General features: G+C 40.0%; 1 protein-coding gene and 1 non-coding gene across 2 annotated transcripts in view; one reads left to right on the forward strand and one right to left on the reverse strand.

Annotated features, from left to right (window-relative positions):
- LOC126297950 (titin-like) overlaps positions 1–18834 on the reverse strand; it is an 817179-nt gene that overhangs the window by 98081 nt on the left and 700264 nt on the right. The gene's annotated exons all lie outside the window — the stretch shown is intronic.
- On the forward strand, positions 8866–8940 carry Trnak-cuu (transfer RNA lysine (anticodon CUU)). The gene has a single exon. It is a non-coding gene; the product is annotated as a tRNA-Lys (tRNA).

The raw sequence follows: 18834 nt of genomic DNA on the forward strand, positions 1-18834 counted from the left end.
TAGGTAGTATAATCCACTACTCCTTCTCTTCATGGATTAGGCTTTAAGTGTGTTCCATCTACACAAATTATATGCCCATCTCTTCTGATGACTTCTCATATAATTTTTACCTCAAATGTTATAACCTAATGCTGAAGCATTCTGCTGTCCATCTTATGCACATGTTCTTATGAGATATTTTGGAATTTACTCATCTATGTTACTTGATTCTACTTTCAACTAATGTAGCATCTCTTTATTTGTTGTGTGGTCGGTTCTTGGACAGCAGCCAATTCATCTCAGAAACTTCAATTCTAGACATTGTAGACTACGTAAAGTACTTTTTGTACATATCCTGTACAATTTTTCATGAAATTTTTTTATTGAATATTATTCTTGTTCCCTGTCTGGTACTTAGTTTATAATGTTTTATAAATGATATATATGATAGATCCCCAGTTATGACTTGGTCTCATACAACACATTGCTTCATTCTAAGTCTTCTCACGTATCTTGTTTTTTCTCCCCATGGTTCTCTTGCTCTGTGCAGTACTCCTTCTGTAATATGCTGTATCCTTCAACTCTGATTATGTCAAAAATAGATGTGTTTTTTCTGATTACTGAAACAGACTGAAATGATTTTAAAGCCAATATATTCTTAATTTCTGTTCAGTGTAACGTGTTCAACAATCGTAACTTCCAATTTTCAGCTTAACTGTTACCCATTACACTAAATTATGATAGTACTGCATAATTATTAAAACACATATCTCATCAAAGGCAGGGCTACCTATGAAACCAGTCATGTGATCTATAAGCTAAGCTGCAACCACTGTGCTGCATTCAACATGGGCATGACAACCAACAAGCTGTTTGTACACATGAACGGCCACCAAAAAAGTGTGGCCAAGAAACAGCTAGACCATCCTGTTGCTCAACATGCTGCCGAACACAACATTCTTCATTTCAATTACTGCTTCGTAGCCAGTGCCATCTCGATCCTTCCCACCAACACCAACTTTTCTGAACTGCACAGGTGGGAACTCTCCCTGCAATATATCTATAACCCCATAACCATCCTGACCTAAACCTTTGTTAGTCATTGTCCTTACCCATCAGTCCTTCCCTGTTCCCATTCCAGCACTACACAGCCGTCTATTCCATCTAAGCACACACAGTCTCTTTATTTCTCCAGTTTTCCAATACCTCAACTCACCCCGCTCCATCAGTCTGACCACCCAACTGCAGCTAGCTGTCCTGCCCTCTCTCCACCTCATCCCTGTGTGCTCTCACAAGCAGCACTTTACCGTCCCCCACCCTTACCATGTTATCTCTCTACCTGCTTGCCCCAGCCCCCTCCTTACCCTCACCAACTGATTGTCTCTCCCATCAAGTGGTGCTGGTCACACTGTGGCCTCAGCAGCTAAAGACTTTGATCACACGTGTGTGAAATGAGTTTGTGTGTGTGTGTGTGTGTGTGTGTGTGTGTGTGTGTGTATTTCTGACAAAGGGCTTGTTGGCCGAAGGCTCACTTTCCGACAGTCTTTTTGCTGCTGTGCCTATAAATGACAGCATAATCTACAGAAAAACTAAGAGGATGCTCAGATCATCCCCTAAATCATTTATATAAATTAATAATAGCAGAGTGCCTGTAACAGTTTCTTGGGGAACCTCTAATATCACTTGTTTCACTAGATGACTTTCTGCCAATTACTACAAACATTGGCCCTTCTGAGAGGAAATCACAAATCCCATCACACAACTGAGATGATACTCCATAAGCACAGCTTGTAAGGAAAATGCCAAAAGCCTTTCAGAAATCCAGAAATATGGAGCAATTTGAGATCCTCTCTCAAAAACACTTATTACTTTGTATGAATATAGAGGCAGTTGTGTTTCACAAGAATGATATTTTCTGAATCCATGCCTTCTTATGTGTCAATATATCACTTTCTACAAGGTATTTCACAGTTTGAAATACAGTATATGTTTCAAAATCCTACTGTAAATTGATGTCACTACTGGAGGAAAAAAATATCAGTAAAGATGTTACCATCAGTGACCAAGATGATGCTTAGTATTTTTTGGGATGGACATGATGTTATGCTACCATATTATGCTTGGAAGGGGCAAACCATCATAGGAGTATACTACTATAATATCTTGATGAGGTTACTTGTGACAGAAAAGTCACAGAGTCATAGAAAACTGTCCAATGGGGTATTTTTGCTCCACAATAATACCCTAGTATATTCTGGGCAAGACACACTACGCCTCACCTCCACTCCACCCAATTCTCCTGACATAGCACATAGTAACTAGTTCTTTTCCTTTTCTTGGATGAAGAAATCATTATATGGTAGGCATTTCCAGAATGACAATGATGTGATTGTTGAGGTGAAACATTTTCTCAGTAGCCAAAATGCAGACTTCTACAATCAAGGTCTCCATCAAGTCATCCACAATTCAGAAGTATGTATCACATTGAAGAGTGAATACGTATAGCTTTACTGACACCATCACCAAGTTTCATGGTCATTTATTTTTTCATGGTGATAGTTAAAACTTTATGTCTACTCCTCATATGAAATAAAAGTTTTGTGTAATTACTACAGTTTCTGGAAGTCATATCAATGAAAGTACAGCTATTTTCATGCGGCAACAGTCTTGCTGCAGTGGATACACTGGTTCCCATGAGGTCACCAAATTTAAGCACTGTTGGGTGTGGCCGGCACTTGGATGGGTGATCATCTGGGCTGCAATGCACTGTTCCCATTTTTCAGGGTGCACTCAGCCTTGTGATGCCAATTGAGGAGCTACTTGACTGAACAGTGGTGGCTCTGGTCAAAGAAAACCATCATAACGACTGGGAGAGTGGTGTACTGACCACAGGCCCCTCCTATCTGCATCCTCAACTGAGGATGACATGGTGGTTGGATGGTCCTGGTGGTCCACTTGTGGCCTGAAGATGGAGTGCTTTATTTTTTATGGGGAAGAAACAAATCCAGTGGAGGTGGGCATTACAAAACAATAGTCTGCAATATCACCTTTCATATATCTATAGGTGGCTAATCTTTTGATACTGAGGTCAATGAAGACCTAAAGATTACCACAAACATACAACTGGGATTTTGGGAAAATATACAATAAGAAAATAAATATCTCCAAAACAAATGTAATGGCTTCTGAAAGAAGATATAATTAAGCTGTAAATAAATAATGGAAATAACATCACAGAAAGATGTATTTATATATTTAGGAGATAATATCACCATGACTGGATACAACAAAGGATAATGATATCCCAATATAATGGTCTTCACCTTATGAAAAGACTTATAGAATCATACGTGTGAAATATGTAGAAGATCAGACTCTAGTGGTTCTACAGTTTCAATGAAAATGCTACAGGAATGTGCGGGGTGGTGAAATGTTCAAAAACTCTTCTAATGTCTAATGGAAATGATGCACATACTAGAACCATTAAATATTCACTGTGAAATGTCTTTATTGTGATTTATTTAGTGACTACTGTGCAGCTTTTCCATGATGCCCTCAAAAAGACTAAAAAAGCTGGTTGAACAATTCATCATTGAATTTCCTCTGACTGTCTGCCCTTTGTACGAGATATGTGTAACAAAATGTGTCCCAGTATTATATAAGTATTTGTAGCTTGTCACCTATCTTTCTTACAGTTAGCTTCAGGATATAATGCCTCCTTCACCTAATAAACTAGTATCCAAATGTTAAGCATAAACTGGGAAAAGGGAAACCGGAAACAAAAAATTAACAGTCACTCTAAATAACAATCAAACCAAAAGGAAAAGAGTATTTTCTCCATTAGCTAGACATGTGAGTCCATGATAACTTTCAAAACAGTGCATTAGTTCCATAAAGTTTTAGTTCTGTTTGCATTTCTATAATGAGCAGCTTGTAGCCTCTTTGTGACATTTACAATGTAATGTGACAAATACACTATCTAGTTGTTCGCAATGGATCCTTAGACTCCTTGAAATGGCCAGATACGGACAGCAGTCTTAGCAGTGTTATCCACCAGAGAGTGTACTTTAAGTGGAGAGCTGATGGTGCAGAAACATATGAAGTATCTGTAGAAGGCCATTAAAAAGTCAGCTAATCATTCCACAATAGGGCAAATATGTCATATTAACTGCATTGTGGAATCCCACAATGTTTGCGTCCTGACAAACCATATGTTAACCAGCTTATCCGTGTGATAAACATCAAGCAGAGTGGGTCCTGCCGTGTGCCTCCTACAAGAGAGCAAGCTGCAACACACTTGTGTCCTGCTGGTGGCCACTCTTCAGGGACTGTTTGCCACAACAGGCACAAGTGCCTGCAAGCCAAACACTAATTTGCACTCATCTCGCATGTTGGTAAATATTCTGGGACACAACAGCAACAGGCTGATTGTTTGTCCATGGAGTCATTAGCAGCTGCCCCAAGTGGTGCCAAGTCCACTGGCAGCAGAGTGCATTTTCACAACGACAGCATTGGGATCGTGAGCACTATTTTTCTACGGCATGTCATGTGCTTGCCAGCATCTTGTGCTGTATCCTTGCACTGCAACAGTATTTAAACTGGTGGTCAACTGTGGATTGGGAGTTTGGTCTCAGCTATGAGCTGCATCCACAGCCTATCAATCAGCGTTTTGCTACAAAATCACTGTCAGACAGTCACTGTGCAATATTTATCTTTATCGAGCAATGCAGTGTTAAGCTTCTAAACCCTACTGAGCTTAGGGCTGTGACTTTACTTCATTAGACATCGGCTATATGCCAGGTACTAATTGTGGTAGTAATGCCTGAACATTCTGAGTGAATCTGGACTTGAACTTTTTGATAACTCAGTTTGGCCTTCAGCCACTTAACAATTACTTGTCTTCTATTATTGGGTCTCAAAGTTACATCTTCTTTACCTTGGCCATCATCATTTATTTTGCTGCTCAAATAGTAAAACTCATCTGTTACGTTTGGTGTCCTATTTCTTAACCTAATTCCTTCAGCATTAATTGATTTAATCTGACTACATTCCATTACCCTTATTTTACTTTTGTCGATGTTCATTTTATAATCACTTTTCAGGGCCCTATCCATTCTGTTCAACTGCTCTTCCAAGTCCTTTGCCATCTCTGACATAATTGCAATGGCCTCTCATTGAACTTCAATTCCCATTTCAAATTTATCTTTGGCTTCCTTCATGGCTTTCTCAATGTACAGATTGAATAACATTGGAGAAAGGCTACAACTCTGTCTCATGCCCTTCTCAACCACTGCTTCCCTTTCGTGTCTTTCAACTCTTACAACTGCAGTCTCGGTTTTGTACAAGTTGTAAATAAACTTACGCTTCTGGTATTTTATACCTGCTCAATTCAGAATTTCAAAGAGTGTATTCCAGTCAACACTGCAACAGCTTTCTCTGCTTCTACAAAGCTATAAATATAGGTCTCACATGGTTCACCCTACCTTCTAGGATATGACATAGGGTCAATATTGCCTTCCATATTCCTTCATTTCTAGAGAACCCAAATTGACCTTCCCCAAGGTCCTCTTCTATCAATTTCTCCATCCTTTGGTAAGTGGTTGTGCCAATATTCTGCAATCATGACTTATTAAACTAAAGGTTTGGCAGTATCCACACCCGTCAGCATCTGCCTTCTTTGTAATTGGAATTATTACCTTCTCCCTGAAGTATGAGGGTATTTCTGATGTCTCATACATCATGCACACCAAATGCAATAATTCTGTCACGGCTGGCTCTCCCATGGATGTCAACAGTAATGAGTGAACATCACCTACTCTTGTCGCCTCATTTCCATGTAGGTCTTTCAGTCAAACTTTTCTTACAGTATCATATCTCCCATCTCACCTCCATCTACTTTCTCTTTTCTTTCTACAATATTTTCCTCAAGTTTGGTTCCCTTATATAGAACCTCTATATATTCCTTCCAAATTTCAGCTTTCTCCTTCTTCGCTTCCTATTGGCGTCCAGTCTAAGCACTCGATATTCGTACAGCAGTTGCTTCAACTTTCGTCAAAGGTCTCTTTAATTCTCCTATAGGTACATCTATCTTTCCCCTAGTTACGCATGTTTATACAGTCTTGTATTTGTGCTCTAGCCATTTCTACTTAGCCACTTTGCATTTCCTGTTAATCTCATTTTTAGATATTGTATTCCCTTTCGTACGTTTTACTTCTATTACTCCTGTTCTTTTACCTATTTACCTCTGTTGCCTTCCTTATTTCATCTCTCAAAGTTATCCACTCATCTTCTACTGTATTGCTGCTTGCGACAGTGACTCAGTGACTGTGCAGGATGCTGCCCAGACAATGCAATCAGCTCCGATTGTGGTATTCCTGCCACATGTATTCACCATACGGAGGGGCAGCCCAACAGCAGCAGTCCCTGTACTGAGCTCTTCACCAGCTCACTGTACGTGAAAGAGCCCTTCAACCCCACCTGTTACAGAGGTTCCCCCCATGGACGTGGACTCAGCTCCAAAAGGGCTGCCAGTACCGGCATCAGTGCAGCCAGCTTCCGTAGTTCCCTCACTATGTCTATGCCCTCTGGGTTTCAACACCACCATCTGGGAGCAACACTCCACCCTGGAACTGAGCATAGGCTTTTCCTCAACAAATGCCTGCTGCCACCTCACTGCCTCCCCAACATCAGCCTGGCCCAATGTGCCAATTCCAGGGGAGAAGGGACCTCGTAATCTTACCGGATGTATCGACGGAAGATGTGGAGCTGTTGACACGTGTCATTATGCCTAAGTCCAGCGATGGAGCTGTCAGTGAGAAAAACACGGCATCTCTGGCCGAGCGAATGTGTGAGACCAGCTAGCTGGCCAATTTGAGTAAGAGCATCCGTGAGCTTGCTCTCATTCTTTGTGGGTCAACCAACACAGTATTCCAAACTTAACCAATACTTCCCTAAATAACAAAGCAATATTTATGGTCTCTGCCGGATAATGAATTGGACTGCTTGTTCTGTCAGTCAAGTCAACAACGCTTGTATGTGAGATAGTGAGGATGAAGTTACAACCATGAACCAGTGTACTTATTCAGCTGAGTGAACTAATTATTGTTGGCACTATTGTTGCCTTGTGCAACTATCCAGCGACTAGTGCATGTCAATTTAACTTAGAGGCATAGTGAATTAGTTGTGCAAATTCTTTTAATTTTCTTGTGGCTCAGGAAAATTATTTCATTTTATTCTGAACTTATTGATCTTTTGTTTCATGTTTCAGTGTACTTAAGCAAGTGTAATAAATAACTGTTGCCATAGAAGAACAAGTCACAAAACAAAGCACATGGAAGTGACCCTTCCTTATCTGTGATCTGAGTCAAATAGAAACAACACAAGAAGAGTCTTTGCTGTTTACTTGACATACAAGTATTTCTTTATTTGCCTTAAAAACTCCGAGGACATGCAGAAGTTTCTGTGTACATAATGATTTATAATTATCTGAATAGGAATCAACATACAGAGATGTATTCTGACCATGTTATAGGAACTCACATGTAAAACAATGTGTCCCTTTTTGTCACATCATTTGGGTAAATGCATGATAAATAATTATTATCACTTTGTCTATTACTACCTTTGTAACAATCCAACTAATGCAATAACAATGCTCAATGTTAACTGATCTTGTAGAAGTGAAGTGGGATTTGAATCATCAGTGGAATAACGACACTGGGTGTATTATGTGATTTATTTGTTAACAAGGAAAAATATATGCTATTTTAATAACATTTGATCCTAAGTACTGTATAATCTGTATGCTGCTTGGACTTTTAACTTCGTTTTGTTTGGCTGTTAATCTGAAAATGTGTAAACTGGGTATATTTGCCTTACTTTATACTGCAATAGCTATACACAAAAAAACTGCAATTCATCCAGCTTCACATCATAGAAAATGAATTATGAAGTTCTGCTGAAGATGAAATTCCTCAAAATACAGAAGGAAATAAGGAAGATTAGAGGTTCCATAAACTTTTCTGGCATAGTAATTGATGATATTCATATCAGGTCTCTTGCTGGAACGTGACAGCATATTGCCACAATATTTTGGCAGTCCATCTGGCCACCATCTTCAGATGAGTTAGCTGTCACACTAACTCACCAGAACTAAAATCAAACCATATTGGCGACTCCCTTATACACTGCCTGTAGGTCCACCATGCAAGCGCAAATGTGACTGCCCTCTACTACCACAAAGCACGACAGTGTATCATTTGTGAAAACTCACAAAAACAATAAATTGGTATCAAAGCCTGTTGATGACTGAAACAAAGACTATTGCTTTTTAATGTCAAACAAAACACGGTCCAAATCTTACTTAAAGGATAACCCTTATCTCTTAAACTTCCTGGCAGATTAAAACTGTGTGCCAGACCAAGACTCGAACTTGGGACCTTTGCCTTTCGCAGACAAGTGCTCTACCAACTGAGCTACACCACCACGACTCACGACCCGCCCTCACAGCTTCAATTCTGCCAGAATCTTGTCTCCTACCTTCCAAACTTCACAGAAGCTCTTCTGCGAACCTTGCAGAACTAACATTCCTAGAAGAAATGACTCGAACACTGAAGTGCCCGCGAAAGGCAAAGGTCCTGAGTTTGAGTCTCAGTCCGGCACACAGTTTTCATCTGCCAGTAAGTTTCATATCAGCATACACTCCACTGCAGAGTGAAATCACATTCTGAAAACATCCTCCAGGCTGTGGCTAAGCCGTGTATCCACAATATCCTTTCTTCCAGGAGTGCTAGTTCTGCAAGATTTGCAGAAGAGCTTCTGTGAAGTTTGGAAGGTAGGAGATGAGATATTGGCAGAATTGAAGCTGTGAGGGGGGGTTGTGAGTAGTGCTTGGGTAGCTCAGTTGGTAGAGCATTTGCCCCTTAAAAGCAAAGGTCCCGAGTTCGAGTCTCGGTCTGGCATACAGTTTTAATCTGCCAGGAAGTTTCATATCAGTGCACACTATGCTGCAGAGTGAATATATCATTCTGGAACCCTTATCTCTGTTTATAATATTGACTGATAGCTAGATTTCAATAGTTTCTTTCATTCCACAGTCCCAATAACGCAATGCAGGGGCAACCATTTGTGTCTCATCATACACAGTAAGACAATGTTCCACAACTGATGATTTTTCTGGCTGAAATAAATGCATGTGGTGATAATGCTCCACACATCAATCCTGGACTGTATGAATCATTTATCTAATATAGGCTTTCCCATAACAACAGGGAATTTTGTAGACACAAGGCTTCCTCAAACCCAAATCATCCTTCACAGAGCCAAACAGTGCTCTAGTCTCTGATGGCACATGGAATACATTCATCCGTAACACGTGAGTGCTAAAGAGATGTTTTGGGAACTCAAATGGGAATCTCTGGAGGAAAAGCGGTCTTCTTTTCAGGAAACACTATTTTAGCCCTGATTTTTCAGTTTTCAAAAATGCATACTTTCTCTGAAACAATTTGCTAGTTTGTTAATTATTTCATTTAAGATCTTTGATTTTCTAGCAATTTTAGTGAACTTTGGGAATCCTCTTTCACATCAAACTGTTCTCCAATAAAATAGTACTGATTTTTTGCCATTTTTTACAGCTCTGTCTATTGTAGCCTTTTCTCTTTTAATTTTGATACCTTTATGTTCAGAAATAAAATGTAATAATCCACTATTTTCTCAGTTTATAGTTTGCTGTACTATGCACGTCTATAAACAGGCATTGCACCCAAAGCTACACCATTCAGTGCTCGGGAATGAAAATGTAACCATTACGTAACAGACGAGCCTGACAAAGTAGAAGTACATTGCACAACTGATGGAAATGGAGGTGCTCAAGTTAATGCTTGTAAGAAATCATAGCCATCCAGTTTGAGCAGGTGGCTAGTAACCAACTATGAGACAAATATTAATTACTATCAGTCTCCAACTTTACATCGGGATCAGTGAAAGAAACATTACACGAGAACAGAAAATAACAATATAGTATATTTTAAACTTAACAACTTAAAATTTCATTCTACAACCACAATCTATGTATTTTACACAGATACTAGTTTCTTCACATTAGATATTAAATACTGCATTTATGGACATAAATTCAAGAATAATCCATATAAACAATTCTAGATTTTCATATGGGTAATTAAGTTTTGCTATAGTCAACACTCAGAATCAGAAGTACAAGAAATCTTTGCATTCCAATATCTTCCGCTGAGGTCATATAAACCACTAAAAAATTTTACTTCATCGGCATACTGCGAAACATTTTTTGGAGTAGGGAATGAAAGAAAAATAATTACTGTGGAATAAAAACAAAATAATAACTAAAATGAAGGCAGTCTGTTTGAAAGTGTACATCTTTGCACTTATTGCTACTTAATGTTCAGCACTGTGGACCCTGTTCACCAAGCTATTTACAAGATGAGCGAGATGTTGCTGCTCGAGCTGGTCCCACCCGAAATGATGACAGCCCTCTTTCAATCACACAGTGTGTAAGAAGAGCTTTTGTGAGTTTCAACTGGACCCAGACATGTTCATTTCATATTGATAAAATTACTTAATTGAACAGACAAAAAAATCTACTCACCTAGCAGTGGCAGAATACACACGTAAAACAGTGTTGTGATTGGCAAGCATTTGGAGCCAGTCACTCCTTCTTCAAGCAGTAGGTTTGAAGGGGAAGGAAGAAAGGTGAAGGAAAAGGACTGGAGAAGTCTAGGAAAAGGGGTAGATTTTGGGAAAGTCACTCACAACATTGGGTCAGGCTATACTTGCCGTACAGGATGACAAGGAAAGACTGATTGTTGGGGACTCCATTGGATGAGATTTGAAAACATGAGAGCTTAAAGGTGGAAGACAGGGTAATATGCAAGGCAGAGATTACAACCAAAAAATTTGGCATGGGTTAATAAGAGTGAGAAGCTAAGTGCATTGTGCGTAACACAGGTGGGAGGGGGCAGTGAAAAATAGATGGGAAAGACAATGAAAGATGTAGAAAACTAAAACGGAGTGAAGGAAAGAGTAGTTACAGTGAAGAAAACCTGAGACAGAAGAACTTTACATAAATTAAGGCCAGCACCCACGAAAATTTCAGACACAATGGATCTCATTTTAGGGCATGATTTTAGGATGTCATGGCCCTGTCAAAGTAGCTGATTTACACAATCCAGACCAGGAGAATACTGAGTCACCAATGGTGTGCTCTGAAACTGTTTTGAGGATGGATCAGTAGTACCACAATTGGATGTAATGGCTCAGTAAATCTGCTTTTAACTAGGCCGGTGGGGTAATTACATGCAATGAAGGCTGAGGTGAGAATGGTAATGTATTGCTGTAAAGAGTCTGCATCTGAACAATTATGCTTGCCTCAGATGCCAAGGCTATATGAGAGAGAACGTTTGACATGGAAAGAATGGCAACTGTCAAAACGTAGGTACTGTTGTTTGTTGGTAGGTTTAATGTGGACAGAAGTGTGTAGCTTGCCTCTGGTGAGGACGAGATCAATATCAAAGAAAGTGGCATGGGATTCAGAATGGGACCATGTGAAATTTAATTGGGAGAAGGTATTCAGAGAGTCCAGGGATTTTAGCAGGTCAGTCTCACCGTGAGTCCATATGGTAAATATGTCATCAATGTATTTAAACCAAACCAGGGGCTGAAGACTTATGGATCCCAGGAATGCCCCTTCCAAGCGACCCATGAAAAGTTTGGTGTAGGAAGGAGCCATCCTGGTTCCCATGACCATACCCCTGTTCTGTTTGTATGTCTGCCCCTCAAAGGTGAAGTAGCTGTTGGTAAGTATAAAGTTGATTAAAGTGAGTAGGAAAGATGACACAGGTTTCGAATCAGGTGGGAGCTGACTGAGGAAATGTTCAGCAGGAGACAGACCATGTACGTGGGGGATGTTGCTATAGAGTGATGTGGTATCAATGTTGACAGGCAATGTGTGTGGTGGGAGTGGGACTGGCACGGATTTTAGCTGATCTAGGAAATTGTTGGAATCTTTATTGTAGGAGGGGGAGTTTTTGTACTATGAGTTGCAGGTGTTGATCAACTAAGGCAGATATATGTTTGTTGGGTTCTTTGAAGACAGCAACTATAGGAAGGTCAGGATGATTGGGTTTCTGGATCTTAGGAAGATGATAAAAGGTGAGGGTGCTTGGTTTGGGTGGGGTGAGAAGTTCTGTGGATTGCGATGTTAGTCTTTGTGAGGGGCCTGTGGTTTTAGGGATGGACTGCAGGTCAGTTTGAATCACATGGATGGGATCTTGATGGCAGACACTGTATGTAGAGATATCAGACAGCTGACGTAGACCTCCACTAACATACTCCTTTTGGTTAAGTACTGCAGTGGTAGATCCTTTGTCTTCTGGGAGGATAATGATGGAGTCATGAGCTGTTTGGGAATGTAGAGCCTGGAGTTCTGCAGAGGACAGGCACCAACCCTTTCGTGGGTCGCTTGGATAGGGCTTTCCTGGGATCCATAAGTCTTCAGCCCCTGATTTGGTTTAGACACATTGATGACATCTTTACCATATGGAATCACAATGAGGCTGACCTGCTAAAGTTCCTGGAATCTATGAATACCTTCTCCTGATTAAATTTCACATTGTCCTATTCTGAATCCTATGCCACATTCCTTGATGTTGATCTCATCGACACCGGAGGCCAGCTACACACTTCGGTCCCCATTAAACCTACCACCAAACAATGGTACATACATTTTGACACTTGTCAATCCTTACATGTCAAATGTTCCCTCCCATACAGCCTTGGTATCTGAAGCAAACGTATTTGTTCGGATGCAGACTCTTTACAGCAATACACCGTCACTCTCACCCCAGCCTTCACTGCACATAATTACCCCACCAGCCTAGTTAAAAAGCAGATTCCTGGGACATCACACTCAAACTTGGTACTACTCATGCCTCCACATAATAGCTTTGGAGTGCACCATTGGTGAACTCAGTATTATCCTGGTATGGAATGTGTAAATCAGCTACTTCGACGGGCGATGACTTCCTAAAATCATGCCCTGAAATGAGATCCATTCTGTCAGAAATTTTGCCCACCACACCTAGAATAGCTTTCCATCACCCTCCCAATCTCCACAATATTCTTGTCAGACCCTATGATCCTTCTGCACCCATCTCCCTGCTTATGGCTCCTACCCTGTGACCATTCTTGCTGCAAGACTTGCCCTATGCACCCTCCTACCACCATCTATAACAGCCGTATAACTGGCAAAACATATACTATCAAAGGGAGAGTCACCTGCAAAATGACAGATTTCATATACCAGCTATTATCTGAACACTGTTCAGCGTTCTACAACGGCATGACTATAACCGAATTATCAATTGGGATGAATGGGCATAGGCAGAAGGTATATACTGTCAACCCGCAACATCTTGTTGCAGAGCATGCTCTACAACACGACAATCGTGACCTCTGCACCTGTTTCACCACACATGCCATCTGGGTTGTTCACCCAGATACCAGTTTCTCAGAACTTCACAGGTGGGCACTAGCACTACAACATGTCCTTGGTTCTCACCACCCACCTGGCCTTAATTTACGTTAATTTCTTCCATCTCAGCTTTTCTTCACTGTAACTACTCTTTGATTCACTCTGTTTTATTTTTATACGTCTTTCATTGTCTTGCCCATCTATTTTTCACTGCCCCCTCCCACCTGTGTTATGTACAATGCACTTACTTTCTCACCCTTATTAACTCGTGCGCGATGTTTAAGTAGTAATTTCTGTCTTGCATATTACCCTGTCTTCCACTTTTAAGCTCTAAGGTTTTCAAATCTCATCTAATGCAGTCCCCAACAATTAGTCTTTCCTTCTCATCCTGTATGGTAAGTCTCCCCTGACCCACTGTTCTGGGTGACTTCACAAAATCTACCCCTTTTCCTATACCTCTCCAGTCCTTTTCCTTCACCCTTCTTCTTTCCACTTCAACCCTTCTGCCTGAAGAAGGAGCTACTGGCTCTGAAAGCTTGCCAATCACAACAGTGTTTTATGTGTGTTTTCTGCCGCCACTTGGTGAGTAGATTTTTTGTCTATCCAATTAAATAATTTCATCAGTAGTTGATTGTTTTCATTTCATATTGAGCCATTCCATTTGGCTCCTAAAAAAGGTAATTCTGGTGTGGTAACGTATGAAATGATCCATCGTCAAAACACTTTTACAGAACTAGGCAACAGGTTGGAGGTTCCTGTCCCCAATACTGCAACAGTTGCCACATTACCAATAGGGTGAAGAGGATGATTTGATAGATGATAGTAACCCAAAGCACAACCAGTCCACATCCCTGCCATATCTGTTGGGCTGCACCCCTGAGGCATGCATCAGTATAGTCTTCTCCAGGGTCTCCTTTGATAACTGTTGGACACGGTGCAAATGATACACTAGTCAAAAGAGAATCTGTTTATTTTGTGATGTCAAAATAATATTGAGAAAGAGGTTTGTGCTAAAAAAATGCTGCAAAACTTTTTTGAGCTGTTTGTGTAATAGAAAGAGAAAACTATTTACAAATTTTTGCTCTCAGCAGTTTTATGGATTAAAATTCTGGGTGTCTTCTCACCTACCTTCTTCACACCTGAAAGTGATTGCACTGCCATTCATAATGGATAGTGATCAGTTGACACTGCAGATATGGCCATGTACTATGTGAGTCAACAGGGCCCTACCAACTGCCTCCAGAAAAGGAAGCATGCAGTTCTGTCTCAATCTCTTCAGAACTTCTACAAGTCACAGTTTGTAGGTAATGGTTGTCAACTGGTGTCATTGTTCCCAGATGATCGTTGGGAGGCAGTTAAAAAAAAAAAAATGTCTCATAGTAGCAGTTGACTGTTTGAATATCATTGCCGTAGCATCTGCTAATTCACGAGACAACTTCCTGATAGCCCGTCTTATCATAAAACAGTCTAAGCTCAAACTAACTCTTTCAGCCACACTGGCAGTGTGAATGACATGCTTTGTCTCATTCAGGATATGCTCTACTGAACTACATTAGTATCCAAGTTTGCTTTTACCTCCCTTTCACACAAGGCTGTATTTAGTGATTTTGTGTGGTTGAAAGAGTATTGAAAAAGAGATTTATCATTTAAAAAAAAAGCAATTTATTTGACTCATGAGGATTGTTTGTATAATATAAAGAGAAAACCACCGACACATTTTTTGTTCTTGGCAGCTACACAGTATAAAATTGTAAAAGTAATATCCACATAAAATAAATAAATAGCTACCACATAAATCATGAGGAATACATTTAAAGATAACTTCAAGGAAAATTTCTGAAATCACTTTATCTCATACGAGAAATCATCCACGTGTGTACTAACACTTTACACAGTAAAATGATTTATTGCAAAAAGTGTATAGAGAAAATACACTGACAGAAAAAAAATCACAACACTAAGGAGGAGCTCCACGACATAAACAAAAGTTGGTAGGTGTGTTTCTACTTCTGAAAGTGTCTATTCAAATTTCATACTATTCGCATAAGAGTGGCAGTAGTAGCACCCCTATAAGGGTGCAAGATTGGGTTTGCTTTAAACACACTTCGTAATGATCACGAGTATTAATTACCTACGAGATCGTACGGGTGAGTCGATGTTCATCGAGAATGCCTTTAAGGCAGAAAAGATGCCATTATCAACACCCCACAGAGTTCGAATGAGGTCACGCAATAGGGCTACGAGAAGGTGAATGTTCCTTCTGCAGTATTTCAGAAAGACTTGGAAGGAATGTACCCACTGTACACAGGCACTGGCAGCGGTGGTCACGAGAATGTACAATTGCAAGGAGACTTGTTTCCAGATGACCAAGTGGCACTACTGGCAGGGAAGACCATCGTGCTCAGCATATGGTTCTGGCACATCATACTGCATCTGCAGCAGCTATGTGAGCAGAGACACAACAAACTGTTACACATTGGTTACTGCAAGGACAGCTCCGAGCAAGACTCTCTGTACCGCGCAATCCACTGATCCCATACCACTGTCATTTGCAACTTCAGTGATGACAAGCGAGAGCACATTGGAGGGCAGGGTGGAGGCCTGTTGTGTATTCTAATGAAAGCTGGTTCTGCCTCAGTGCCTGTGATACCTGTGTGTCGTATAGGAGGAAGCCTGCTCTTGAACCTTTCCTGTGTTTCCATCATTGCCTCTTCGATGTATAGATTGAATAGTTGGGGTGAAAGACTCCATTCCTATCTTGTACTCTTTTTAATCTGAGCATTTCATTCTTGGTCTTCCTGTTTTATTGTTCCCTCTTGGTACTTGTACATATTGTATATTATTCATCTTCCCTTATAGCTTACCCTTTTTCTCAGAATTTTGAACATCTTGCATCATTTGACACTGTCAAATGTTTTTTCCAAGTCAACAAGTCCTATGAATGTGTCTTGATTTTTTCTTCAGTCATGCTTCCATTATCAACAGCAATGTCAGAACTGCCTTTTCGTACCTTTACCTTTCCTAAAGCCAAACTGATCATCATCTACCAGATCCTCAATTTTGTTTCCATTCTTCTCATCATCAACTTGAATTCATCAACAGTTAAGGTGATTGTACATTAATTTTCACAGTTGTCGGATCTTGCTATCTTTGCAATTGTGGGATGATGTTTTTATAGCAGTGTGTAGCCAGTCTCTTAGATTCTGCACACCCACATGAATAGTTACTTCGATGCCACTTCCCCCTACGATTTTAGAAATTCTGATGAAATGTTGTCTATCCCTTCTACCTTATTTGATATTAAGTTGTACAAAGGTGATTGTAACACTGGATCTCCTGTCTATTCCCTGTCAACTCCTGTTTATTCTTCTGTCACATCATCAGATCAGACAAGTCTCCCCCCCCCCCCCCCCCCCTCCTCCCTCAAAGGGCTTTTAGTGGTCTCTTTCCAACTATACGCTCTCTCCTCTGCATTTAATGGTGGAATTTCCATTGCACTCGTATCCTGAGTCAGTCCTTCTGACAATCATTTCTTTTTTTTATTTCTTCATAATTTTCTTGCAGCCATTTCACCTTAGTTTCCCCAGACTTTGTATTTGTTTCATTCCTCAGCAACTTGTAATTTCTGTATTCCTGAATTTCCGTGAACATTTTTGTACTTCCATATTTCATCAATCAGCTGAAGTATTTCTTCCGTTACTCGTGGTTTTTTTGCAGTTGCTTTCCTTGTAGGTACTCATGTTACTCAACAAGCAGTGTCATACAAATTCTACAAATATGTACACATTCTCATCTCTCTCTCTCTCTCTCTCTCTCTCTCTCTCTCTCTCTCTCTCTCTCTCTCTCTCTGTGTGTGTGTGTGTGTGTGTGTGTGTGTGTGTGTGTTCTTTTCAAGAGGGAGTAATGTATTAACCTCATTTTAGCCAAATTAAATATAACTTTGTCCAGTCTTGAGTTTGAGACAGAAAACTGTATTTTAATGTAGATAACACAAAATTCACATAGTCCTGAAGATTTCCAGAAATGAATGATAGAGATGGCTTTGCAAGAAAATTCCCTCAACTTGAGAAAGCACAACTGTTGGTTTAACTGGTTAATTTAACTCATTTGTGGTCTTCAAAAGTGAAGAAATACAACTGCAGTGAAGCACAAAAGGGAAAAAAAAAACATTTTTCTTTATTTACTATACCTAGGTAGGAGCAACTACCTTGAAATTAATAACATAAACTTTTGTCATATTTATGTTAACACCATCAAAGTTTGTGTTTGTACTTGATTCTGTTCTATGGTCTACAGAACTTTGATGAATATACAAGGGTTGGAACTTAAATAGTGGCAACTATTTCTTCACAACCAATACAGGAGTTACATGTATGCCCCTGTTACTCTCCATAAAACTAGTCACCAGCATTGTGTAGAACCAGTTGCCAACAATGTGGAAGACATAGTATACCGTCAGCATAGCCTGTCCTGTTGCTGGTGCGAATCGAGCGGTCTCTGAAACAGTTCTGAAGCAAATGCCATGAAATGGTTCCTTCATCTTTAGAATCAAATCAAAGTCACAAGGACTTAAGTCTGGGGAGTATGGTGGATGGTACAGTACTTCCCAGTCCCATCCACCAAACAGAGCACAGCCACAGCTTGCGCTGTATGAGGCCACACATTGTTGCGCGAAGTGATGGGTGGGTTGTGCAGAAAGTGTCGCTGCTTCTTTCATACAGCCGGTAACAGGTGATGCTCCAAGAACTAACAGTAATACTGTGCATTGACAGTCAGCTGTGGAGGAACGTAATACATTAGGATAACACCATCACAGTCGTACACACGAGAATCGCCATAACTTTAGACCGTTCCAGTCACACCATCAACAGAACAGGCTTTGCTAACAGTATGCTACACCTTCCACATTACTGGCAACGGGTTCTACACAACACTGGTGACTACTTTGAAGGACAGTAACAGGTGCAAACATGTAAATCTTTTTATCAGTTGTAAATAAATATGTGCCACTATTTAAGTTCCAACCCTCGTATTTTCAGTAAATGTAATATTTTTTTGCCATGACTTATGACTGTAATGAATGAGAAACATAAAACCTGATGCCAACATGTATCATAAAACTGTCCACTGTCATATTCCACAAAGATAGTTTGCAGCAACAAGCTTCATTATTCCAAAATGTTTCTTTCAAGCATCTAAAGTACAATTTCAATTTTTTAACTCTAAAAATCCTTGTAAATAAATTATTTTTTCTTGCTATAACAAGAAGTTCAATGTCATATGCCTGAGAAGGTTTCTTGCTTGAGAAATTTATCTTTTACACAAATCAAATAGTTTGTTACTGACCTCAA

The sequence above is a fragment of the Schistocerca gregaria genome, chromosome X (genome assembly GCF_023897955.1).
Source record: "Schistocerca gregaria isolate iqSchGreg1 chromosome X, iqSchGreg1.2, whole genome shotgun sequence".
In the NCBI taxonomy this organism is placed as follows: domain Eukaryota; kingdom Metazoa; phylum Arthropoda; class Insecta; order Orthoptera; family Acrididae; genus Schistocerca; species Schistocerca gregaria.